The sequence below is a fragment of the Erinaceus europaeus genome, chromosome 1, assembly GCF_950295315.1.
Source record: "Erinaceus europaeus chromosome 1, mEriEur2.1, whole genome shotgun sequence".
NCBI lineage: Eukaryota > Metazoa > Chordata > Mammalia > Eulipotyphla > Erinaceidae > Erinaceus > Erinaceus europaeus.
In genome coordinates, this window is record NC_080162.1 from 50,657,592 (window position 1) to 50,684,243 (window position 26,652).

Here is a 26,652-nt window from a genome sequence, read left to right on the forward strand (position 1 = left end):
TTGCTAGGCTGCCTTCCAAGTGGCTGATCTGTTTGTATGTCCACCAGCAATGAATGAGAATTCCTGTTGCTCAAAATCCTTGTTAGCATTTTGTGCTGTCCAGGTTACTTTATTTTGCTTTGTTGTTGCTGCTAGGATTATAGCTGGGACTCCTCACCTGCCTAAGTCCACCATTCCTAGTGGACTCTGTTTAAATCTTTTTAAGATATAAGGTGAGAGCTAGAGGGGGGGGGTCAGGTGGTGACTCACCCAACTGGGCATACATGTTACAATATGCAAGGACCTGGTTCAAGGAGCAGTGAAACAGTACTCCAAGTGTCTCTTTCTCCTATTTCATCTTCTCACTTCCTCTCGATTCCTCTCTGCCTTTATCCAATAAATAAATTAGTTAAAAATAGAGGAGAGAGAGATAAAGAGGGAGAAAAAGAAAGACAACATATCGCTTCTCTACTATCTGTGAGGCTTCCCCATGCAGGTTCTCCCAGGTGGTAGCCCAGAGCTTGAACTAGGGTCTTGGCACATAGTAGGGTATGCAATTTACTGAGTGAGTCATCATTTGTCCCTCCTTCCCCAACCTGCTTTAAAACATTTAATGAAACACTAAATGTCCAACTAGAACATTCACTATAGTTAAAAAAAATTTTGGTAATAACCTGGGGTAAACTGTCAAGTCTGGGCCCAGATCATCAAAAACTGACTTTCTATGTTGGCTGTTGAAAAGACTGGGCTATACTCTCATCTTTGCTAGTAACAGCCAAGTAATCCTAGGTAAAATCCTTCCCTTCCTTACACTCTTCAGTTTCTCATCTGTAAAGTGGACATTGTGACTGCAGTCATGGGGTGACCAAACACAATACATAAGATATGCCCAGTGACATGAAGTCAGTGATTCTTAACTAGGGGAAGTCTATATTGACACAGATTTCTAGCACTGTGCCTGGCACAGAGCACATTCTTCTTCTTTTTTAAAATTACTTTATTTATTTGATACAGAGAAATTGAGAGGGGAGGGAGATAGAGATGGGGGAGAGACAGAGAGACACCTGCAGCCCTGCTTCTGCACTTGTGAAGCTTCCCCCCTGCAGGTGGGGACCAGGGGCTTGAACCCGGGACCTTGCACACTGTAATATGTGCACTTAACCAGGTGTGCCACCAACTGGCCCCAAGCACATTCTTCAAAACGGTTTTTTTTTTCCTCCCCCCTTTGCCTTCCTCCCATCAAATGCAAGTTGAAGAAGAAAGGAGTAAAAGTGTTCACTAGCCTCTTGCTTGAATTGCATCTGTGCCTTCTGTGCATAATTTCTCAACAAGTACCACAAGCTCCTTTTTCAGCATCTCTCTTCCAGTGATCTTCTGATCTTTTCTGTATCATTCTAGTCCTCACTCTCCCCCCACTCACTGTCACTCCATATACCCCTCTTCAAACATCACCAAAGTCTCATGTACACAAGTCTGACTTAGTTCCTCAAGTCAAAAAAATCTCAGCTCAGCTGTGTGTTTCTGGTCATCTGTTACCCGCCAGAGAAACACACGGCCGAGCTGAGAACGCAGTTTAATCTTTATTCACAAGCGAGCAAACAGTCCAACACCTAATCACCACACCATGTGCTCCTCCATCTTTCTCCTCCTGAAGCAGAGTGGAACTCAGGAAGTACATAGGATAGGGGGCGGGGAGAAGGGAGAAGCGCCAAACTAGCAAGGGCTAAATCAAATCTGGGGGAGGGGAAGGAGTGAGACCAAACCAATGTAACAGTAAACACCATGTAAATAGACCACAACGTCAAGCAATGTAACAGAAGCAGAACTAGATTCCAGAAGCAGAACTAGAAGCATACCAACAAATAACTACAACAATAAAACAAGGGCAACAAAAGGAAATAAATAAAGAAAAAAAATCCAAAAAAAAAAGGAATCTAAATAAGTGACAGTTATTAAGAGCTGTCTTTTACTTTTATTTAAAAAAATGTTTTAAATCATGTAATAAGGGTGCTGGGCAGTAGTGCAGTGGGTTACGTTCACATGGCCCAAAGCTTAAGGACCAGTGTAAGGATCCCGGTTTGAGCCCCTGGCTCCCCACCTGCAGCCCCCCTTCACAAGTGGTGATATTGGTCTATCTTTCTCTCCCCCTCTATCTTCCCTATCTTTCTTGATTTCTCTCTGTCCTATTGAACAAGAATGACAACAATAACAACAACAATAAACAACAAGGGCAACAAAAAGGGGGGGAATAGCCTCCAGGAGCAGTGGAGCCCCAGCAATAACCCTGGAGGCAAAAAAAGTAAATAAATAAATACAAATAAATAGATAAATAAGAAATAAAATAAATAATGTATCAATACAGAATTTATACTTAAAGTGAAATCTCACCACCTGCCTGGTTCTCTACTGGTAACCATTATTAACTTCTTTAGCTGTTCTTCCTGGTAATGAACTCCACATCTCTAAGTAATATGCTGACATGGCCATTTCTTGATGTGTCAGTTTTAGGCTTTATTTTACACTTATTCCCCCTATCCTGTTTCATCCAAATCAGAAGCATATTTTCCTAGGATTACAGAATCTTAGCAATGGAAAAGACTTGGACATTATCTTTTCCTGATAGTTCTAATTTTTTCTATTCCACAAACTGGCAACTTTATAAAGAACACTGGAACACTAAAATGTTCTCAAAGGGCAGAATCTCAAGAGGTAGTCTTTCAAATAAACATCACTTTCTTTCTTTTCTTCCAGAGGAAACCCTTGCTACTGAATCCTTTTCTCCTTGGAGGCCAGCATGCAGACCCATGCTTGTAAACCTAGCTCAAAGCTGGAATCCCAATGTCATCATGCAGTCTCTATTTTATTGCTTTTGTGGTGATCCACTCAGTATTTCACAAGGCAACCTCACTGCAACACTAGCTCTTCTAGTATGAAGCAGTCAATGGCCCTTGCAACCTTTTATCCTATGATTCTATTTTTTTCCTGAAAACTCAAACTTCCTTTATTTTTCTTTATTTATGCTTTGTCACTGAGAGAGCTAGAAAGGGAGAAAGATAGGCACCTGTAACACAGCTCACCATTCATGACACTTCCTCCTCTGCAGCTGGGGACTAGAGGTTTGAACCCTGGTCCTTGCACATCATAACGTGTGCGCTCTACAGGGTGTGCCACTGCCTGGCCTCTCTAATTTCCTTTTAAAAAGGACTTTTTTCTCCACAAACTTATTCCACAACCTCACATCCTTCACTAAAGATCACTCCACTGATCTCACTGTGATCTTTCCAAACTCCAGATAGGATTTTTCCTTCTCTAAACATTTTCCAGCTCCTACAGATGAAGTTCCACAGGAGTATAGAATCCTGGTCCTTTGAGAGTTAGTTTTGCCTGTTTCTCTTCATTTTGGTTTTATGGGATAACTTTTAAGTGATTTTTTTTTTTATCGTCGTCATTATTGTTTTTGCATTACTTATTTGTGGTGGCAAAGCACGTCTCCAGGCCTCTCCCACCCCACAGCTCTCCCAAACCCTCAGGAACAATGAACCCATTTTGCTATTTTCTCACAAGTTTCTCTCCTTGTGATAGTCTACCCCTGCTAAAAGTAGCTGTTGGCAGCAGGATCTGCATTTAGAGTAGCTTGGGTGGGAGAGTAGGGACAGAACACAATGTGCTCTTGTTGGAGAGGAGAATTTGCCAGTAGTTCAGAGGCAGAACCAGTGCTGTGCCGCTTCCGGGCCACACAAACTCCTAGAACCCTTTCTATGAAGTGGTCCCTGAAAGCCCCCCTCCACCTTCAATCTACATCCTGACCCAACAGAATAAGAAAGGGAGACACCTACATGGCTAAGTTCAATTTTCCATGTGCTTGTAACAGCAGCACCATAAGTACTAGTGAGTGATTATACGATGCCCATCACAGTATGCTGGGTACACAGGAAACCCAGCTCTTCCCTTTGTGACAGCTCCCCAAAGACACAGATTGAGGCAGGAAGTGATGGATTCAAGCTCTGATATTAATCAGAGAATTTTTTCTCTGCGTAAGATTTTGAACCTTCCCGAACCTCAGTTTACAAACTGGGGGCAACAAGTAAGGATAAAATGGGGCATGGAGCTCCAGTGGCACAATCGGTTAGCGTGCGGTACTTATACAGGATAAGATGAGAAATTTAAGGCATTTATCACAATGTCTGGCACTTAACATGGTGTTCATCAGGTTCAAATATAATTACCGTTCCATGGCTGTTTATATATGATGAAAATGAAGTTCATAAAGTTTGAGATTTGCAGAGAAATAAATACATGAATGGTTAAAGTCAAGTCCACAGTGATCTTTTACTGAGGCTTTCAGGTTGCATTTTTCCATTTATTCAAACTCAAGTCTGTTAACTCATTGAACAGAATGATAAAGTCAATAGGAACAGTCTCTGAACTGGAATGCCTGGATTCAAACCCCAACCCCTCCACTGCTGAGCTGGGCATCTAAAACAAGACATTTAAACTCTGTGTCTTAATTGACTTAAAGCTGCTGGGACTTCACACCTACATGATGACTCTGCTCCTAGATGACTTTTCCCCCATTTGATAGTGAGAGAGACAGAAAGATAGAGACAGACAGACAGACAAACACATGATTCCATCATTCATGGAACTATCCCTTGGTGCCACACTTTGTGTTTTCACGTGATGCTGGGGCTTGAACCTTGGCAGTGACTCATGGTAAAGTGTGTATTCTACCAGGTGAGCTATCTCCCAGCCTTGCTTCTTAGTTTATCTGTAAGACCCCCACACATACCTGGGACCCTGAATTGTATCTACACTATATTTTTCTATACATGTCTATAATAAAGTTTAATTATAAATTAAGTAAAGCAAGAGATTACTAACAGCTAATAATAAAATGAAATAATTATAATGAAGTACTGTAAAATAAGCTGTGGGCATGTGGTTTATAAAAGTGGTTTACTATTCTGTACTTACCCTTCTTCTTGTGAGATAGTATAATGTTACAAAACTTCCCTGATGAGACGAAGAGCTGTGAATAGCACAGGTACCATAATGTGATGGAGTTATACTGTACTCATAGTATATACACACTGGACAAATAAATGATTAGAGTCCTGGACTGGACTGAGTGACACAAGGAGGAGTTTCCATCCTGCTCCTCAGAATGGCATGCTATTTAAACTTATGTATTGTTTAAGTCTGGAATTTTCAATTTAATATTTTCAGATCATGATTGATCTCAAGTAACTAGAACTGCAGAAAGTGAACATAGATGAGAGAAGAAAATGACCATTAAAGGATCTACTTCTTAAAAGAGAAAAAGAAAGAAAGAAAGAAAGAAAGAAAGAAAGAAAGAAAGAAAGAAAGAAAGAAGGAAGGAAGGAAATAGGGCAGGGAACATCCATGTTCAGTGGAGAAGCAATTACAGAAACCAGACTTTCCACCTTCTGCACCCCATAAAGAATTTTGGTTCATATTCCCAGAGGGATAAAGAAGGGGGAAACTTCAAATGGAGGGGAATGGAACATGAAATGGAACTCTGGTGGTGGGAACTGTATTGAAGTATGCCTCTGTTATCTTACAATCCTGTTTATTATTAAATCACTAATAAATTTAAAAAAAAAATAAAAAGAAGAATTGCCATGGAGATTAAATCTATGTAAAGGGCCTTAAACAGAGATTGCAGTATAGCAAATGCAACATATATATTACCTGTTAATATTATTTGCAGTAATTGTCTGTGTTCGAGTATTCAAAAATACCACATGTACTTTACTACATCACTTAGTTTCTTCACAAATCTTCTGAGAAAGGTGCTATAACACACCTATTTTATTTTATTTCTATTAGTGAATTACAAGATTCTAATACAACTGGGGTATAGTTCCACACCCACCACCAAAGTTTTGTGCCCCACATGTCTTCCTCCCATAACAACCATCATAGCCCTCATAAAGTCTTAGAGAGTCCTTGCAAATTCATGTATTTCAATTCTCTATATTCCACATGAGTGAAACCATCCTGTAGATGCCTTTCAACTCCTTATTTACTTCACTAAACATAATCACTGCCAATACTATTAATTTTTCCCTGAAAGACATAATACTGTCTTTTTAAACTGCAGAGTAGTACTCCATGATTTCTATATCCAGTCATTTGCTCATGGGCATTTAAGTTGTCTTTATATTTTGGCTATTGTAAATAATGCAGTTATCAACAAGGGAGGGCATAAGTCCCTTTGAATTGGTGTTTTCATGTCTTATTTTTCTTATTTATTTATTTACTTATTCATTATTGGATAGAGACAGAGAGAAATTGAGAGGAGAGGGAGTTAGAGAGGGAAAGAGACAGAGACACCTGCAGTCCTGCTTCACCACTTGTGAAGTTTTCCCGCTGCAGGCGGGGATCAGGGGTTTGAACCTGGATCTTTGTGCACTGTAATGTGTGCATTTAACTAGGTGTGCCACCACCTGGCTTCTTTCCATGTCTTTTGGATACATTCCTAAGAGTGGTATTGCTTAATCAAAAGGTATTTCCATTTTTATTTTGGATTCTCCATACTGTTTTCCATAGTGGCTGCATGAGTTTGTATTCCCACCAAGATTATAACAAAGTTCCTTCTTTCTTCATCCTCAACAACACATTCCATTTTCTGCTTGTTGGTGCATGCCATTCTGGTGTGAGGTGGAATCTCAATGTAGCTTTTTAAGAAATCTTTATTTATTTATTGGATAGAGACAGCCAGACATCAAAAGGGAAGGGGATGATAGAGAGACAGAGAGACACCTGCAGCACTGCTTTACCACTCACAAAGCTTGGTCCCTGCAGGTGGGGACCAGGTGCTCAAACCAGGTCCTTGCACACTGTAACATGTGCGCTCAACCACATGTGCCACCACCTGGCCCTCAATGCAGCTTTAGTCTGTATTTCTCTAATGATAAGTTAAGTACAGTATTTCCTCATAGGCTTTGAACCATGTGTATCTCTTCTTTATAAAACTGGCTATTTAGATTTTTTTTGTCCCTTTTTATTAGGTAACCCATTTTTTGTAGTTGAGCCATATGAGTTATTTTCTTTTTTAAATATTTTATTTAGTTATTTATTTATGAAAGACAAATACAGACAGAGATAAAGAGACAGAGAGAAATAAAGAGATCATAGCACTGCTCAGTTCTGGCTTACAGTGGTGCCGGAGATTGAACCTGGGACTTCAGAGCCTCAGGCATGAAAGTCTTTTGTATAGCCATTATACTATCTTCCCAGCCCTTGAGTTCTTTACAGATTTGATATCAGTTGCTTATCAGAAGTATGATGTGTAAATATCTTATCCCAGTTACTGGGTTTCCTGTTTATCCTTGAAAGTTCACCCATTTTGTAAATGACAAAACATCAGGGTTAGAGAATGAAGTCACTTGTCCCCAGTCACATGCCCTGGCATTTAATATGAATAATGTCATTATGAACTTATGAGTGCAGATGCTTTTAAATTAGTGTTACTGGAAGTCAGGCAGTAGCACAGCAGGTTAAGCTCATGTGGCGCGAATCGCAAGGACAGGTATAAGGATCTGGGTTTGAGCCCCCAGCTCCCCACCTGCAGGGGAGTTGCTTCACAGGAGGTGAAGCAGGTCTGCAGGTATCCCCTCTCTGTCTTCCCCTCCTCTCTTTCTTTCTGTCCTAACAACGACGACATCAATAATAACTACAAAAAAAAAAGGGGCAACAAAAGGGAAAATAAATTTTAAAAATTTAAATTAGTGATACCATACCCTTCAAATGAGTGGTTTGTGGTATTTCAAGATCATCTGGTATTTTCATATTTATTTTTAAAGGAATATCCACACCATTTATTAGATAGTCTGTACCTGTTTACATTTCAACTCACAGTGCATGAGAGTTCCCTTTGCTCCATACTTTCATAATATTTTTTGCTTCCAGGTGTTTGCTTTACCAGATACATTTACCAGATGCTCAGCTCTAGCTACTGATAAGACTAGGGATCAAACCTGGAACAACTTCTTTTTATTATTGCCACTGCCAGGCTAGCATCGCGGCAGGAGAGAGGATCCAGGAACCAAGCTCAAGGTAGCAATACCAATCTTTATTCATGCTGCTGCCCCAAGTCAGGCATGAGCACAACGGGTTAAGCCACGTGGCTCCAAACCGCAATGGCCGCCTCCTGCTCTGCATGCCAGCCCTTCTCCAGGTCGGGATGCAGGAGAGAAAAGAGAATGAAACCAGGAACAGAAGTGGGTTTTATGGGATAAAACCGGAAGTGGCAAGTCGGGAACAGAGATGGCTAGGAAAGGGGGTGGAGAAAAGAAAAGGGCACTCTGGGAACTTCCTTTGCTACCATTGTTATGGTTTTAGCTGGTGGGAATTAGCAATACCCTGAGGGGATAATGTGGTGGGGAAGAGACCTTTAGTCATTTTTAAGACAAAGCAGAAGATTGGTATGTAGATAAAGGGAATGGCCATACTAGCATAGGGTGGTTTGTGGGCCCTAACTCAACCACATCTGCACAATTTCCCAACATGCCACCAGGGTCATTGTTGGGGCTCATGAACCCACAGCTTCTAGCAGCCGTTTCTTTCCTTTCTCATTTTTTTTTAAGAATTTATGTATTCATGAGAAAGATAGGATAGAGAGAAAGAATCAGACATCACTCAGGTGCATGTGCTCAGGGAGAGACTGTGTGTGTGTGTGTGTGTGTGTGTGTGTGTGTGTGTGTGTGTGTGTGTGTGTGTGTGAGAGAGAGAGAGAGAGAGAGAGAGAGAGAGACCTGCAGACTTGCTTCACTGCTTGTGAAGCGAACCCCCTGCAGGTGGGGAGTAGGGGCTTGAACTCAGTTCCTTGTGCTTGGCAATATGTGTGATTAGCCAGGTGCACCACCACCCAGCTCCCAAACCTGGAACTTCTTGCATGCAAGTCCTATATGCTACTGCTTCATTATCTTCTCTGTTCTGAGAGAGAGAGAGAGAGAGAGAGAGAGAGAGAGAGAGAGAGAGTGTGTGTGTGTGTGTGTGTGTTTTCCAGCATTTTCTACGTATACCATTCTCACAGGCATGAGGTGATATCTCACTGTGGTTCTAATAACATTTCTGATTTTTCTAATCTCAGAAGCAAAGCAGGATTAACCTGGCTAGTACTTGGGTGGGAGTTTATCAGGATCAAATTGTTCCCCTCAAAAAGATATGTTGAAGCCTTAATTCCCAACATGTCAGTAAATGCCCTTATTTGGAAACAGTGTCTTTACAGGCATAATGAGTTAAGGTGAAGTCGTGGTGCAGTAGGACGGGCCCTCAATCCAATATGACTTGTGTCCTTATAAGAAGATAGTCATGTTAAGACATATAGGGAGAAAGTCACATAAGATTTCAGGGGCATAGTTACAAGTCAAGAAAAATCAAAATCCAAAGACTACTACCAGAAGCTCAGAAGAGGTAAGAGCTCAGAATGAGCATGACTTTGCTGACACTTTGATTTGGGGCACTTTGTCTCCAGACAAAACACGTTTGTTGTTTTAAACAATTATATGACTTCCAGGAGGCGTGGCCATGGAATAACTGGGACAAAATCACCTCTCCTCCCAAGACAAGAAATAAATACAAGAGACCCAACTACAGTCATAATCTACAGCTGAAAGTTCTGCAACATCAGTTTTCAAGCCAAGAAAGCTGAAGAGATGGAAAAAATTCCTTGTATGGATGCTAATGGGGGTGAAGATAGTTAAGCTGCTAATGTAGAGAAGAACAATTCAGAAAACCAGGAAAAGATGGTGGTTTGCAAGAAGCACCTATACCTGTTAGTTGACTTTCTTCAGTTGCTGAAGACTACAAAAGGCCTTTAAAAGGAATGACATTTTCTCAGGAAGTACATGCTGTGGACCTTGGGAAGGAAACCCCTACACCTCAAAGCTATACTCGACAACATAAAGAGAGAAAATGAGATTGAGAGGAAAAGAAATGTAAGCTTAGATTAATAGTGAAATGCCTGGGGGCATACAAAATCATGTTAAAAAATCAACAAAAATAATGTGAAATTAAAACAAATACAGATAGTATTTTACTTCGGGGCAGAAAGAAGTAACTACATGCAAAGTTCTGTAAATGGAACACTCTGAGTTTGAATACAGTTGTTTTAAACTCAAATCTGAGTTCAAGAACTTCACTATATTTTGCTCAGAAAACTCAGTCTGCTCTAACAGTTCTAATATGTAAATAAAATTATTTGTGTTGTGCAGGAAAAAATATTTAATATCCTCTGTTCTAGAAGCCCTAGAAAACTAATACAAGCTCCTACCTCTGAATTTCTAGCCCAATATTGCTATGCCTCATTCTTCCAGGTTCTAGAAATGAAGACTGAAAAACATAGTGGTAATTTAATATATTGCTAAGAGGAAAAGGGGTGCTCAGTTATTCTTGTCATAGTCTTGAGAGAAGGGACAAAGAAACAGAAAGTATGAGTGCTAAGACCAGGAATCACTAGAGCAAAAATGTCATCTTAACCAACTATCACTGAGATGAGTTTCCATAAGTAGCTGCTTCAACATTGGTCTTTTCTTTTTCATTTTTATTAGATAGGACAGAGAAAAATTGAGAGAGGTTGGGGAGATAGAAAGAGAGAGACCTGCAGACCTGCTTCACTGCCTCTTAAGCAAACCCCTTGCAGGTGGGTAGTGGGTGATCAAATCTGGTTCCTTGCACTTGACAATACTCATTCAATATTCTGCCATATTCATGTAATTCACAAACTGTTCCACTGTCATTTCCTTAATATTTTCTTTGAACTTAATCACTTTTGAAAAATTTTAAAAATAAACTAACTCGCCAAATAAAGAAGCTTTTTATTAGCATGCAAATTACAGCCAATAAATGGAAGATATGGTACAGTAATCAGGAAAATCAATATGATAAACTGACTGACACACAAGACTGAAAGATGTTCACCCTCTCAAGAACCCATTGCACAATGAAAATCATCAATTGTTTTTTCTGTTAGAAAAATGAAAACATAACACCAATGTAAGAGCTTTTGTGGATTTAATAAAATTGAAAGGGAATAGAAATGAGATTTGAAAAATCACTTAGTGGTTTAATATTACCCTTGCTTTGTTGCGTGAATACCTAATACTCTTTGTCCATGAGGTATCTTGTACTTGGGGACATACTGTATTAGAAGATGAGGTTATGGGCTCTGAAGAGAGAGAATGACTTGGTTGAGATAACTGTTTTTGCTATGTGGGTCTTGGGACACCTTTACTACTTGGATCTTCAATTTCATCTTCTGTGAAAATAGGCATGTTGATAGTGCCTGATGTTATGGATCTTTGAGGAGTCGATGGCATAACATCCTGTATCTTATTACTTAATACATTATAATGTGCTACATTTACTATGATATATATATATATATATATATATATATATATATATATATATATATTCTTGTATTGGAAGTAATATATTTGGTGGAATTGGGGCTTTGTATATATGCAACTTCACTGCTAAGAAGGCACTTTTCCATTCAGTCATGCACAGAAAGAAAAGAGAGAGAGAGACAAAGACACCACAGAGCTTCCTCTGGTACCCAAGTGATGCTGGGGACACAATCCCGGGCCACGTTCCCTACTTGGTAAAACATTGCTCTAGCCCTGTCATCATATTACATTAATGTTCATTAATTTAAAACATTATCATATCTTTCTTAGTCTTTAACAACACTGACATTTTTTGAAGAATTAGGTGCCTTTTTTTTTTTTTTTTGTAATAGAATGACCTATGTTCTAGGTTTAACTGGTGTTAAATTTAGATTATGCATTCTCGATCGACGCACTTGGGAGACGGTGTGTCCATCTCAGGATATCTATCCCATGCCTACCATTAATTTACTCTTGATGTCAATACAATGTCCCTGCCAATGTGTAATCTTATTTCTCTATTGCAAAGCAGATTTTCCCTTGAAATTAACAAGCCACCTGTGGGGAGATCCTTTAAGAACTTATCAGCAACTACCACCCCAGACTTAGTATCTTGGACACTTCTTGCTGAAACTAACATTTACTATAATGTCTGTAACATAACGTGGCTCCAAAACAGCCTACCATCTACATTTCCAGGTGGTCCTTATTATTCTACTATAAACAAGAAAACTCCTCTCTCCCTGTGTATTTACTTAACTGTTTATTATAGGGACAACTCATGAATTCATATTTTACCAAGGGTTGTGATTCACTGTTTGCTACTTGAATTGTCCCAGATGAAAATCAGCTATTAACACATTCTGAGAATTCACTGCTTATTTGAATATAAAAACAATCCATGTCCTTAGCAAAGGTTTTCAGAATGTAATGTATATGAAATGAAAACTAAGTGCTCCTCTCTTCCATTCATTTCCCAGAGGTAATTGCGGTCAACTATTATTTCCTTCCTTGTCTTCCAGAAAATTTCTAGATGTTTCTAAAATCACTACCATGATGTTACTATGCCTCTCTGATGCAGTCTTCCTTGACCTCGGGCTGACCACCGAAAGCCTTTACATGACCCTCTCCTGCAATAGAGGAACTATGAGTATTAAAATTACTTTTTTTCATCAAACTAAAAACGGGTGAAGACACCCCAATAGTAAAAATCTAAGTTGCTTCATTTCCTTTCAGCATCTTAGATACTTTACCAGCAAAATTCAGTCTCTACTGTCTCCTAGAAGTGAGTCCAATCAATATGGCAAGGCTTTCAAGAAGGCTTTATAAGTGAAAGGGTAGTTTTTTTTTTTTTTTTATGACTAGAGGAAACAGAACAATTGAATAAATGGAAAAAAAAAACAACTGTATTTGTCTGGTGCAAGTAGAAGAAAAGTACAAATTTCCCTAAGTAAATGAAAAATAATTGAATAAACTATGGTTTCTAGCTTTAGGAAGGGCTGGGTCCAGAATGTCAGATGATGTTAGCAAGAATATCATGCCTCTGTATCTTGCTTATCTTTCTCTGAGTTGCCTTCATTCTCAAGCTGGTATTCTCTAAGCATGATAACTATATTCTACTAAAATCTAGTCACTGCAGAGAAGGGATTGTCCAGTAATTCTAGATAGCTTTTCAGGAGTGGGTCTACTTGTGTTTCAGACCTGTGTTTAATCCAATTCCTGAGGACAGGAATGAAATGACAAGATTGTCCATCAACACCGAGAGCTGAGGAGTCAGATCTACACCTGGCCTCTGCTCTATACCTGAAACTGGAGAATAAAGTGACCTACAAGTGCAGTAAGAGCCAGCAAGAAGAACCAGAAAGTGGAATGGATACAGACACTGTCCAAGACAGAGCTATTAAAATGGAGAAAAGTGTTGTGAATTCCTTTTTGTGAGTTGTAAAGAGCTGTGCAGTCACAAAAGGTTTTGTTCTCCAGCCCTTAACGTGAGGCCTAAACACACAGTCCTGGGTAAACAGTTGGACCTGTGTTATTTCACCTACAAGACTGGAAGCATTTTGAAGAGAAGTCTGGGGTATTTCTGTTTTGAAGTCACCACTGTGATAGCTGTGATAGCCTCCTCCCACCTCTCCAGGTAACTCCCCAAATAGGAATGAATCACAGATCACTGTTTTAGCAGCATGAGCTGGGGGGGGGGGGGGGTAGCTGGCTAATTGCTAAGCTCAGAGGAATTGAAGGGGATGTCAACAGTAAGCTAATTTTCAGAGGGAAAACATTGAGTAGATAGTGACGGTAAACCTTGAGAAGAGAGAGAACTGTTAGTGTTAGGATGTCAGAAAAATCATGATAGGGGGCCGGGCGGTGGCACACCTGGTTACACACACATAGTACTAAGTGCAAGGACCCATACCAGGGTGCAGGTTCAAACCCTTGGGCTCCCCACCTGGAGGGGGAACACTTCACAAGTGGTGAAGCAGGTCTGCAGGTATCTATTTATTTCTCTCCTTTTCTATCTCCCCCCTCATCTTGCAACTTCTCTTTCCTAACCAATAAAGTGAAAAAGTGGTTGCCAGGATCAGTGGGTAGTGCCCCAGGGATAAGCTTGTAGGCAAAAAAAGAAAGAGGAGGAAGAGGAGGAGGAGGAAGAAGTGAAGGAGACCAGAAGAATGAGAATGAGCAGGAGGAGGAGGAGAACAGGAAGAATAGAAAAGTCATGGTGTATTTTTCTGTTTTTCTATGCAAAAAATGTATAATAACTTTTCCAACAAGCCAATAGATTGGTGTAGAATAGGATAAGAGTCTTCACTGTGATAAGACACAAAACAGTGGAGCATATCCATAAACACAAGCTATGTCAACCTCACTATCTGGGTGACACCTGCTTCTCCCAGAGGGACATTGGGTCAAATCAAGAACCACTTAGGAGGTAGGCTCTGGCTGGCAGGACAGGCCTGAGGACAAGTGCTGGAGACATTGTCCTAGTTTCTTTCTTTGTGTTACTAGGCCTGGAGTGAAGAATGAACATCTACCTTCACTCTTGATAAGGGGAAGACAGTGAAATGAATCTGAGGGAAGTTGGTGGGTAGGTGGGTAAGAGATTTTGCCAACTGACCTGGTAACATCTCAGATGGATGGAGTCTGAAGTTGTGTGAGGAGCTTCTAACTCTAAGATTTCTACCAATTAGGAGTCCCTCCCAAATAAGGGGGAGGGAAATGGGTGATATATACAGGATATATAAAATATACAGTTGCTGCCATCTTGACTGGCCACATGTCTAGAAATAACAAATGGAAACTTCACAGTCCTAAAAACATGTTAACACCCCCAAAATGGAAAGAAAAGGAAAATAATAGGTCATTCTTCATATCAAACAAGCGTACCTTATGAAACTTTCTCCACCCACCTCATTTCCCTCACTTTGCCATGGGCCAGGACCTGAGCCCTACATGTTGGTGTTTGACAAAAAAGGTCACAGATTCTGTGCAGCCTGAGAGTCATGTGTTCGAATCTCAGCTTTGGTATCTACTGGCACAGTACCTCCACAAATTGCTTAGCCACTCTGAACCTGAGTACCCAGACCAGATTATGCAGAATATTACACAAATAGATATGTCACGCCAGGTTTAAGTGCTAAGAAGAAGTACACAATGCTAGGGAGGGTCACAAACATAGGGGTAGACTGACCTCCTAACTATGCCCAAGTGTGGTGAGAATTCATTTAAGTTAGCCACCCACCAGACTGTTCTGTCCTTAAACTACCTGCACTATTTATATAGTGTTTATTTAAATGGACTCTTAAACATTCAAAATTCCATTCTATAAAATCTTACACTATTCATGTGTTCACTTTTTTCTTTTTTGGGGGCAGGGGGTGGTGGCAGGAGTGTTGCTGGGGTCTTGCACATGTGTGATTTCACCACTCTGGTCTGACTTTTGCATTCATATAGAAAGACAGACAGACTGAGACGTCACAACATTAGAACTTCCTCCAGTGTCACTGTCATCTTCCCTACTTAGTACTTAGGCTGCGTGAATGGCGAGACAAGTGTCCTACTTACCTGGTGAGTTATTTTTCCAGACCCGTCTATTTATTTATTTTGCCTCCAGGGTTATTGCTGGGCCTCAGTGTCTGTACTACGAATCCATTGCTCCTGTGGCCTTTTTTTTTTTTTTTCCAAATAGGACAGAAATTGAAGGAGGAGGGGGAGGTAGGGGAAGAGAAAGACAGACACCTGCAGACCTGCTTCACTACTTGTGCAGCAACCTCCCTGCAGGTGGATAGCTTGAACCAGAATCCTTGCATGGGTCCTTGTGCATTGTACTATGTGCACTTAATCCAGTGTGCTACTGCTGGCCCCTGGACCCATTTATTTTATTTTATAGGTTATCTCTATATACTTTTCCCTAGGACACTCTAAAGTGTGCACATGTTTAGTATTAAAAGGACATTCTGGGGCTGAGTGGTGATGCACTTGGTTGAGCACACATTACAATGCACAAGGACCCGGGATCGAACCTCCCGGTCCCTACTTGCAGGAGGAAAGCTTTACAAGTGGTGAAGCAGTGTTGCAGGTGTCTCTCTATTTATCACCACATTCTCTCTTGATTTCTGACAGTCTCTATCCAATAAATAAATAAAGATAACAAAAAATTTAAAGGACACTACAACACTCATTTTGAAAGAAAGCAGAGTGACAATCACCACAGGACCACCTGGCACATGGCTGGCTTTCTGAAAATGCTAGTCCTTTATCTCAGTCAACTCATCAGGGAAAAAAATGATTATTTTAATTATATATTTATTTATAAAGGTACTGGGGATTGAACTCTGAGCCTCATACATGTGAAGCATACAGTCTTCCACTGAGCTACATTCCCAGTAGCTCCAGAGATGTCCATTTAAACAACTTGGAATCCTCAATCCTTATCTTCACGAGCCCTTCCCACCCCACCCCATCAATATGCCCCAGAAAGAAGGAAAATCAATCTTAACCCAACTTTTACCCAGTTAGCTCACTTGTATACCATTAAAAGAGAGCTAAGACCACTTGGCTTCACACCCTGATTAAATTTACAGCATAGTCCAGAAGTGCCAGTCTCAGAGCCAGGGAAAAAAACACTCTCTCTCGTCCAATTCTGTTCAAGGGAAATCCCATAAATCAAGAACACATCACACATAGGCATGCATGCACACAAGCACATACTCTCTTTCTTGAGCAATTAAAGACTATTTAATCCTTTTCAAACTTCTTATTTTGGTTTAATAGCATTTCAGATTTTACAGAAGCGGGCAGATGAAAGTCAAAGCACTTTAATTCTCCCTTAAAAAAATAAGTGGCAACTACAGGCCTGGCATGCAGAGTTCATACCAATAATGCTGGCACTGAAAGAGAAGATAGCATCACTGAATGAAGGGTACTGGCTATTCTCAACAATGATGTACTCGCTTGACATGTAAAATGCATTGAAATATGCATTATTTTTTAAACAACGAACCGATTCAGTTGATATTTTGCTTCTTTTGATAGAAATCGAAGTTCAAAATGGCAGTATGATTTCCACTTAGTTCTACCATAAGAGACCCAGGAAGGGAAACTCTATGATGGGAACAGACATGCAACCCCAGTATCTGGGGGGAGGGGCAGTGATTGTGGCAAACTGAAAACTTGCTCTGGCTAAAGGGAGTGGCCATTACTGAGATCCTCAATTGTCACCAGGCAGGAATGCAGACTTCATCTGGCAGCTCTCCCAATGGTCCACAAAAAGCCAGAACCCTGGGTTTTTATATGGAATCTCCTGATTTTTAAATTCTGGCAACTCGTTTAAATTAAAACATTCTTGAGCCAAAGAAAGCACATCTGTGGGGTAGAGGTGGCCACAGGCTGCCTGTTTGTGACCTCTGATGAAAGAGGAAGAAAACAAGCCTGGAATCCAGAGCTCTGGGTCTGGCAGAGGCTCTGAGACATCAATTTAGCATGTGGTGCTCCTCCCTGGTTATCTGAGCCTCAGTTTCCCCATCGGTGCAAGGCAAGGGCTGGCCTAGATAACATCTGTGCTCTGCCATCTAGCCTCTCCACAGAATCAGGGAGTGGAAAGAGTGGCGTATCTAGGTCACAAAAGTGGGGCAGAATTTGACACCATTTCAAAAACTGGTAATTCAACGAGAAATGTTTCTCTTCCCTGGTTGAGGTTTTTGGAGGCAGTGGGCGTGTTTTTTAAAAAAACACAACACACTAAGTCAGGAATTTCATCAGGAAAAACGTGGCAGCCCTGAATGGGTTCACATCTGGGGATTTGCTTGTTGAGAGAACATGCCGTTCTGCTTTCGACAAATGACAACTCAAGGCAGGAGACTATGGGGTTGGGGTTGGCTCCTGAGACTCCAGAGAGAAAGGCACCTGGTGAGCAGTGCAGGAAGGTGGCAGAAATGTCTCTAATCACCCAGGACAAAAGGGATGAAATAAAGAAAGAAAGAGAGAGAGAAAGAAAGAAAGAAGAAAGGAAGGAAGGAAGGAAGGAAGGAAGGAAAGAAAGAAAGAAAGAAAGAAAGAGAGAAAGAAAGGTTAGACCACAAAACTCTCAGGCAGCATAGGCTTTGCAAATCCTTGAATGTGGCCTTTGTCCCTATCCCAGCTGTAAAGAAATTCAGCTTTTGTATAAAATCAAACTTAATGGTCCTATTCCTGCCCTCAAACAACAATACCCCCTCCCAAACCCCATTTGACCTCCAAGTGGCACCCCATGTGAGCATACCTCGCTTAATCTGAAAGGAACCCAGTACTCCCACTCCACAGGTATAAAAACTGAGGCTCGGGTGGCTAAAACTATGGAACTTGCTGAGGGAAAAAACCTAGGAAGTGTATTTTCCAAGTGACAGTGCAGAAGTCTAAGGTGACTCCAAGAACTGTGTATCTCAACCTATATCTTCACAAAACCAAAACCAAAACCAAAGTCTTCTATGTGACTAACTACTTTTCTTTTTTCTTTTTTTTTTAACCAGAGCACTGCCCAGCTCTAGCTTATGGTGGTCAGTGGGGACTGAATCTGGGACTTTAGAGCCTCAGGCATGGGAGTTTTTCTTTTATATATATATAAAACCACTATGCTACCTTCCCTCAGCCCTGACTACTATTTTTTCAAGTTATTTATGGAGTTACTCAACAAATGTGTGGAAAGGACATAGTGGTGGACACACTGAGCAGAACCAAACCTAGGCCTGCAGTGGCTGCAGGAAAGCTCTTTCTGAAGAAAGGACGACTCTGAGGCTCTCATCTCTTCAGTTGGTTTCTCTGCCTCCAATTTTTCAAATCCAAGAGGAGAAAAAGTACCAAGAGAGTCAATAAAACATAACAAGTTGGCAGAAAAGCAGAGGAGTGAGAGTTCAGGCCTGGCCATGTTCCAGCAGAACCATTTGGATATGTTTGGCTACCCCAACCCACTGTCACACCCTCTCCAAAGAGAGATAATAAGAGAACCTACTTGTAGAATGGAAGGAGATGGTGGTACCTTTATGTGCTTGCTCAAATTCAAGTTCACAGAAGTTTGGCCTCCTTATCTCAGGAAATGTTGGCTCCATTATCCTAGGTACCTATATCAAAGTCCTTGGAGTCATCTTGAAACTGGGAGATATTTCAATTGGTAGAACATATACCTTATTTTGCATAAGATCCCTGAGATTGGGTTTTGGCGCTTCACAGCAGCACCGCAGACAACACTGGAGGAACTTTATGTACAGTGAAAGGTTGTTATAATGCCTCTCCTTTGTCTTGTTCCCCTTCTAAAAGATAAAAGCAATGGCAGGGTAATGGCACTGCACATGTGGTAGGTATCAGGGCCATATTAAAAAGTCCTTGGAGGGGGTCAGGCAGTAGTGCAGCGGGTTGAGCACATGTGGCGCAAAGCGCAAGGACCGGTGCAAGGATCCCGGTTCTAGCCCCCGCCTCCCCACCTGCAGGGGAGTCGCTTCACAGGTGGTGAAGCAGGTCTGCAGGTGTCTGTCTTTCTCTCCCCCTCTCTGTCTTCCCCTCCTCTCTCCATTTCTCTCTGTCCTATCCAGCAACGAACAATATCAACAACAACAATAATGACCACAACAAAGCTACAACAACAAGGGCAACAAAAGGGGGAAAAATGGTCTCCAGGAGCAGTGGATTCATGGTGCAGGCACTGAGCCCCAGCAATAATCCTGGAGGCAAAAAAAAAAAGTCCTTGGAATTACATTAGAATTACATTAGGCTTTTGTGGTAACATTAACTGGGAGTCCTTTGCTAGACTCATCCTCTCAGCAAAACTTAGGAGCTGTACCTTGAAAATATATCCAGAATTTGACTATTTGTCACCAACCCTGCTGCTGCTAACCCCCAGTCCAAGTCATGACCATCTCTCATCCAAAGTCTTGCTGATTTCCTTTGCAGCCTGTTCTCAACATAGCTAGAGAGAATCTGTCAAGCACAAGTCAAATCCTGTCCATAACTGCTGAGAGACCTCCCTGCAGTGGTTCCTGATACACTCAAAGTAAAAGTCACATATCCCAACCTGGCCTTAAACACTCCACACTACCTGCCTCTGACTACTAAACATCTCCTGCACCCCTCCCCCAACTCTGCTCCAGCTACAATGGACTCCAGGCTCTTGCTATATCATCAAGGCACACATCCACTCTGGGCATCTGGGTGTACCTTTCTCCCAGATGATTTACAGTAAGAAATTCACTGCAGGCATGTGCTGGAGCCAGCCTGGCTAACAAGCAAAAGATGATTGTTTAGTGTGCATGAATTTTATGAACTGATTGCTAAAGCATTGTTATACCAAAATCAGTCAAGGAAAAATTTACACCACAGGAAGTAGCAAGTGCTATAAATCATAGCCTTTTATTTCCAGAGAGCCATATTAGCATCACACCAATTATAGTGACCAACTTTGTTTTAACTCAAAACTAATTTATAAAACACCACTCTTTCCTGCCCTCCCCACCCCACTATTCCTTAATACTCCCTCCCTGTATTTTTCTCCATAGCACCTAACTCACCATCACAGTGTGTGTGTGTGTGTGTGTGTGTGTGTGTGTGTGTGTGTGTGTGTGTGTGTGTCCATTACTCTTCTCCCAGAAAACAGCAAAGATATGGTCAGTTTTATTCTCAGCTGCTTGCCCTGCACCTAACCTAGTACATTCAAAGCAGGTGTTTAGTGAATACACGTTGACTGGATGAATGGTGACAATGATTATTCTAATGGGAAGCCTAAGCATAAATAGTATATCAGATATGTAACAGAATTTGAAGCCCTGGTAAAAGGGAAGGAAGGAAAACACCTCATTGTTCACAGTACTATCCTACACTAATGACTTCCCTCTCAGACACACATGTTCAGTTGGCTTTCCATTCCAGATCACCATTATCTGTTGTAGAATGCAGTAAACCATGTATGTGTATGTTATTGAAGTAGCCTTGGAGAAATTCAGTCTTTGTGTCCACACAAAGCACAAGACTAAAGAAGGCTTCCAGAGATCATTTGATTGTTCTTGCCGCTCTCCAGCAGGTATCAATAGCTACCCACGTTTCATAGCAGAACTCATTGTAAAAATGTTCAAAGTAGTGTATCCACTGTGTCATCTCTCAACTAAGTTAAGAAAGTCTCCATAGACTCTTTTGATGGTTTAACCTCTCATCCAACACTGAATTCCTTCTATAAGATCCTAGACAAGCAGTCATATGGCTTCAATGCTTGGCAAGTCCACCTACGATTAAACCAAAACCAGCCAGCTTGTAACCTCTACTGCCAAGGTTGAGCCTGCCACTGGAGCAGTTCAGAGTGAGAACAATTTTTCTCACTTGTTATAGTTCTTTTTGCCAAACTGATGATGGATGCCTAGAGAATGGGGAATAATTTGCTACTGGGAGGGTGGGAGGTGGCCAATATGTAGACAGGTCAAATGTCACCCACAGTACATAGGATCACCAGTCACAACAAAGGATTATTTAATCCCAAAATGATAACAACACCAATGTGAAGAAATCTTGACTTACCCCCATGTTGAAGGAACAAAGTGTCAAAGATATCAGCCTACAATAATCATCTTTTGTGGCCATATTTGTAAGCCGGAAGATAAAGAATCCACCTGGTCTGATTTGTGAAGGGACTACACCCCAAATTTCCTGATTCTGTGAAGCAGGGTCACAATGGCCTGACATATGATATTCACCAACCATCAAGAATACACAGAGAAGGCAGTTTATCACCAACCAAGTTCACAGAAGAGTGGATTAACAGGAGAGACAGCAAACAAACAAATGAACTAATTAAATGGCCTTGCTTGAATACTTCAACCTATAGATAAAAATGTTGTTACTTTGTGTATAATTCGTTAGTCATTAAAAATATGTGCAATATATAAAATCACTGCACTAGGCCCCAATATCTGGATCGATCCTCTTAGAGAAATAAAAGAACTCTTGCTGGGTTCCAGACTCTCCTAAGCTAGAGTCCTTAGTTTGATTCTCCAATAAATTCATCTGAAAAATCCACCTTGTCTGTTTTTCAGCTATCCACCAAGATGAACCATGCACTTTTTTTATTTTTTACTTCTAACAACTAACTTAGTTTACACTTTTAGAGGGCAGCCAGAGACAGAAAATACTTTCTTTCCTTGTTAAAGCTACAGCAGCAAGTGATAAACTAGTTCTAAGGCTCTATAATGGGAGACAATAGAGAGCAGGGGCAACTGTGGTGAATTTAGGACTCTTGCATCTAAAACGATGCAAGTCCCAGTCAATTGAAGTCATGTGGAAATATGGGCACAGTGTTGACAGATCTGATTTTTAATGAAATCCAGAAATCTGCATTTGTGTGTGTGTGAAATGTCCAGATTTTCAAAAGTTGGCTTCATTTTCTATTTTAAATGTTCTGCAGACCAAACAAAATGCATCTTGGCTGCTGACTTGCAACCTCTGTGTTGCATCAAACATCACTGCAGTATCACCAGAAAAAAAAAAAAAGAAAAAGTCCAGTGGGGTCAATAATAGAGGGCAGAGCTCAGAGGAAGAAAGAGACATAGTCTGATCACCAGAGGCCCCGGGTTATATGAAGGGCAGAATTATAGTTCTTTCCACACTAAGGGATGCTGAGCCATGCCCAATGTTTCCTTGGAAGCAATGTGCATCTCCCACCCTTAGCTGGAGTGTACCAAATCCTGAGTGCTAATTTTGTAAAACATACCATGAAAAGATGCGACTCTGCTCTGAACACTTACTTGAAATAAAAGGTGATCCTCTAGACCTTAGGGAAAGTGTGTGTGGAAGGAGTGTGTCTTATAAGACCCAACCTTAGAGGTGTATCTGAGCAGAAAAAGAGATGAGATGGTACACTCAGAGTGGAAACACAGTGCCTGAAAAAAAGTACAAAGTTCATAAACAGTAATAGAGAGTTGGAGAAGGCCTATCTAGAAGTGCATTATATATAATGCAGTTGAGGGTCGACAAGAAACCTGTCATCTGCCCACTCCTAACAAATATTGGTGGGTTCAGTTTGGAAATCTACTTTTTTCACTCCTTATCCCTAGTTTCAAAGGTAGACAAGGCAAAGTGCAGAATCTTTATTGAGACTAAGACAATCCATCTGAGCTCTTGAACCAGTTGTACCTGAAACTAGAATTTTTCATTTCCCTGAGTCACTCTATTTCCTCTTGATTCAAACCAGCTTAGAAAGAAGTTTTCTGAGGGACCAGGCAGCGGTGCACCTTCTTAAGTTCTCACATTACAGTGCACAAAGACCCAGGGTCAAGCACCCTGGTCACCACCTGCAGGGGGAAAACTTCACAAGTGGTGAATCAGGGATGCAGGTGTCTCTCTGTCTCCTCCTCCTCTCTCAATTTCTGTCTCTATCCAATAATAAATACATAAAAATATTCTTAAATGGAAATTTTCTGTAACTTGCATTCAGGGCAATCTCAATAGTTACGTGGCCCCCTGACTGGGATTTTGCTTAACTCTAGCTATGAAATCAAGAAAGGAGACTATGAATTCAGTCTTGTCACCATGGACATCTCTGAGCTTTCAAACTCTGAGAACTCTCCTCGCCCTCACACTGTCCCTGCCTAGTTACCCAAGTTCCCAATCTTGACTGTGAAATACTCCAAGCCCCTCCTTTATGTCTGTAGCAATTGGAATCTATCATCCCAGTCCTTGCAATGTGAACAACACAAGTCTCTGCCATTCTAAACAGTGGCTGACAACCATTTATGAAACCTGCAAACATTTCACCACTTTTAAATCAACCCCAGATGACAAAATAATAATCATCATGAAACTAATGAAAACCTGAAGGAGGATGAATTTGGACCATGTTTCACTACCCACGACAAGGAGTGATTAGGGGGGGAAAAAAGTCCTGAGAAAGACATAAAAATGAAGCAAACTGATTGCTCCTTGGAAGAAGTCTCAACCCATGGCCCCATGAGATACAAGTCCTACTTTTTCCTGGAAACAATTTTTAGCATCTCTTGGCATCCTTCTGGTCAGGAACTGGTGCAAAGACTAGTGAGAGCAAGTGAAAGTTTAATGCCTCTTCACTGGAATTAAATTCCCAGGGTTTGTGGAGAGACTTGGGAAAGTATTCACAAACTGTGAGCATTTTGTACATTTTGGAGGTTACTCAGCATTATTTAAAAATAAGGACATTTTTCATAACAATGTACTTTGGTGTCTTCTGAAAAACCAAAATTAACCAGGCAACACAGAATACCCGTTCTTCCTGGTTAATTACCTTGTTCACTTTATTACTTCTCTGATCCCTTTGGGTACCTGGAATTGCAATTATTGATTTCAAACTTATTTCCTGTATATCTTTAAAAAAATCATGAAGAATTATAATTTTGACTTCAAACATGGCTGACTGACCCAGAATATGTCAATAAAATGCTAGATTCTGTGGACCTAGCCCCCCTCCAAGACCTCATCTTCTCTCTCTCTCTCTCTCTCTCACACACACACACACACACACACACACACACACACACACACACTTTCTCGCTGCATTGGGGGTTAATAGTTTACAGCACAGTCGTTGACACACGGGTATATATATATTTTTTTATCTCCCCATGATAGGTATCTGTGAAACACTCTGACCCACAACTTAGGTCCATTTCTCTTGGACCTCACACTGGCCTCTATGCAACTCTCAGGACTTCGCTTGCCTTTTCTTCTTTCTATGATAGTCTTCCTTAGATATTGGCAGGGCTTGCTCACTCTTTCAACACTGTGCTTAGAGGTTGCCTTCTCAGAGACCTGCCTACCTTGAACACTTTCCATCCACCTCCTCTTGATTTTCTCATCTGACATTCTGTCTATTTTACATATTTAGGAGCTCATTGGGGTCTTTCCCCACATAACTGCAGTTCCTCAGGAAGTGCATTTGGTCTGTCTTTGTCCTCTATGGCATCTCCCTTGTCCAGAGGAGTTCTTGGCACAAAGCTCATGCCCAATGTATCATTAGAAATGAATGAGCAGAGAATTTCAGTTTTCCATATTCAAGAAGAAATGAAGGATGGGACAAGGTAACAAAAGAAGGTAGAAGGGGAAAAAAAAAAAGGAAAGACTAGAAAGTCTGCTCATGGAGCATCAAAAAGTAGGCAGAAGCTTCTGGAGAGAAAAAAAAATTCCACAAAAGAATAAAGGGACAGAAAATGAAAATAAAAAACATACTTAGAATCCACAGTGACTGGAGTTTGAACAGACAAGTACTCAGAGTTCTTGTAATCACTCTTCTCTGCCTGTAACTGATGTCCTTAAAATTTCTCTGGTGTGAGAGAGAGAGAGAGAGAGAGAGAGAGAGAGAGAGTGTGTGTGTGTTCTGCACAAACTGGCCATGTGATTATGCTCAATCCCCTTCCCTGGGGCTCTCAGTGTCCTCATTTGTTAATCCCAGGTGGCTCTGACTTCTAGGATGTCCACTAAGGACTTATCCTGGCATCTCCTCCTAGACAAGGAAAACCAGTCACTAATTCATCTGGTAAAATCTGAATTGCTTTTCAGCTTAAGCTTCACATCCCAGGCACTTTGCCCTTCTCTTCCACTCCCAACTATAGTAAATTGTATTTGTGCCTCACTGGAGATACTATTTCCATACTTTCTCTCAACAGGTAATAAACAGCATTTGACAATCAGTTGCTGCATATCGTGTGCTTTTCTGAGCAGTTCAGAGTTGTGAACTTATGATGTAAATTCACTGCATGAATACAGAAACTGAGTCCAGAAGAAGTACAGTAAATACAATATTACAAAGTAGAATACTTTGGACTTGAGCCTGGACAGACCAGATCTTATCCCTGCATCATACTGCACTTGAAGTTACAAATACAGAACATACAAATACATCTTGTTGGGGCCAGGTAGTGGTGCACCTGGTTGAGTGTACATGTTACAGTGTTCAAAGACTGGAGTTCGAAGAGCCTCTGCTCAAACTACCTGCAGTGGGAAAGCTTTGTGAGTGGTAAAGCAGTGCTGCATGTGTCTCTCTGTTTCTCTCCCTTGGTACCTCCCTCTTTCTCTTGATTTCTAACTGTCTCTATCCAATAAATAAATAAAGATAATAATAAAAAAATCCAAATACATCTTGTCAAAAATGAAAAAATTAGTGTTTGCTCCAGCAGCATGTATATTAAAATTAGAATAATACAGAAATTAGCATGCCCCAACAGCACTAGAATGACACACAAATTTATGATTCTCTTTTTTGGTTTAAAAATTGTTGAAAAATTACAGCCAAGACTAAGATCTCCTTTGTCCCATGCCTCTCCGTAATTAATTGTCCAGTTGAGTGAAGTTCAAAATGGAGGAAAATCTTATTCTGTGACTAGTGAGGCAGACAGGTTAAAATGAAAACCTCTAGAATCATATGCCTACATTCAAATTCCCCTTGCTCACTGTGTGATTTTGAACTATTCACTTAACATCACTGTGTCTTACCTTCCTCATCTAAAATGAGTCACTAAAAGGAATAATCATAGTACTTGTTGAAAGGAATAAATTGAGTTGATACTTATACTCATGTAGGACAATCCCAGTACTAAGTACTCAGAGATCATTTTTATTAGTAGTAGATTCAGCCAAAGTCCAACCATTCTTCTTTTTAAGATATAAAATGCATACCAAATGTGCCCAGATATTAGCATGCCCTGAAATGACTTCCTTGAAAGATCTCATTAGTTTCATCCTATTCCCTTTAGAACAAAGTACAAAAATACAACTTGGTATA

General features: G+C 40.7%; 1 protein-coding gene and 1 non-coding gene across 4 annotated transcripts in view; one reads left to right on the forward strand and one right to left on the reverse strand.

Moving 5' to 3' along the window:
- EYA2 (EYA transcriptional coactivator and phosphatase 2) overlaps window positions 1-26,652 on the reverse strand; it is a 326,053-nt gene that overhangs the window by 285,092 nt on the left and 14,309 nt on the right. The gene's annotated exons all lie outside the window — the stretch shown is intronic.
- On the forward strand, window positions 26,036-26,137 carry LOC132542824 (U6 spliceosomal RNA). The gene has a single exon (XR_009553789.1). It is a non-coding gene; the product is annotated as a U6 spliceosomal RNA (small nuclear RNA).